The following is a 1354-nucleotide window of genomic DNA, read 5'->3' as shown; positions in this document are numbered from 1 at the left end:
GGAGGCACACCAGGGAGATTTGTGCAATTGTACAGAACTGATATCTGTATCCCTAAGGAAGTTTTTGCCAGGTCAAACCTTTGAAGTGTGTGCTGAAAGTTGCTGGGGGACTCACACTGGCTGGCATGACTCCTGGATATAGCATCTCTGGGGAGACCAAGGTGGACTGGGAATCACTTTTCAGGGAACTTCAGAGGCCTGGCCTGAACTGCACTCACATATGTACTTAAAAGAGACCAAAGTGAGAGGACGTGCAGACAGTTATTAGAACTACATGAAGGAACATAAATTAGTTATATGTGCCTAGCAATTACATTATAGAGAACACTAATTAGGAATTAATGGTTCATGGTGATGTGATGATCTTTAAAATAATGGAAAACATGATGGAAGGTAGAATGTGTGTGAGAAGCAGGGACCTAGTTTTGAATCTTGACGCTATTCCTTAGTGGCTGTGTCGTCTTGGACAATTTCCTTAAACTTGATGAACTGCATGTTCCTTATCTGTAAATCCTTTTCACAGGGTCGTTATGAGAAGTATGAGAATACATGATAGGTGGAAATAATTGGTAATTATAATGATAATCAACACTTACATAGCTCTTTCTGTGTGTCAGAAACTATTGGAAACAATTTACATATTAGCTCACTTAATCCTCAAAAAAAAAAAAAGAAGAAGAAGAAGAATGCGGTAGGCAGGTATTATTATTACGTCACTTTAGGGAGGAAACCGAGGTATAGAGAAGTTAAATAACTTCCAGAAGCGTAAAAGGTAGAAGCAGAGTCAGGATTTAAACCCAGGAAGTCTGTTAAACACTACATTATATTGTCTCTCAGTGGAGTATCAATCACAATAAGAACAATGTTCTGAAATAGGTCCATTAGAAGAAGTTGAAACATGAAATTAAGAATGACTAGCATTTATAAGAGACAAAGAATATATGAGGATATAAAAATTATTGTCTACCAGCTTTGACTATGAAGTCTGGTGGAAGAATTTTGGAGCAAACAGATTATTTCTAGTTGTCCCAGCTCCCTGGAAAATGACAAATTCTACTAACTTGCGTAATTTAAAACTAGGTCAGGAACTAGAAGGGTAAGGTCCTTTTTCTTTTGCAGGAAATTTCCTTTCAAACATGTTTCATTCTCTTGACAATTTTGTACAAGTTTCAAGGTTAAATATTTTTACCTTATTTCATTTGGAATCTTGTCTTTCTTATTTTTCCTGGCAGTACATTCTTTTTACAGGCCCTAACATTGTCAAATTTCTGTGTTTCTTCTCTGACCACAGCAGGTTAGATAAGACCTATGCATTCCAGTGATAGCCATCAGCGTGCACTTCTTATTTCTTTTC

The sequence above is a fragment of the Galeopterus variegatus genome, unplaced genomic scaffold (genome assembly GCF_000696425.1).
Source record: "Galeopterus variegatus unplaced genomic scaffold, G_variegatus-3.0.2 Scaffold1968, whole genome shotgun sequence".
Classification (NCBI taxonomy): Eukaryota; Metazoa; Chordata; class Mammalia; order Dermoptera; family Cynocephalidae; genus Galeopterus; species Galeopterus variegatus.
The sequence above is the reverse complement of the archived record's forward strand: the minus strand, read 5'-3'. Positions refer to the sequence as shown.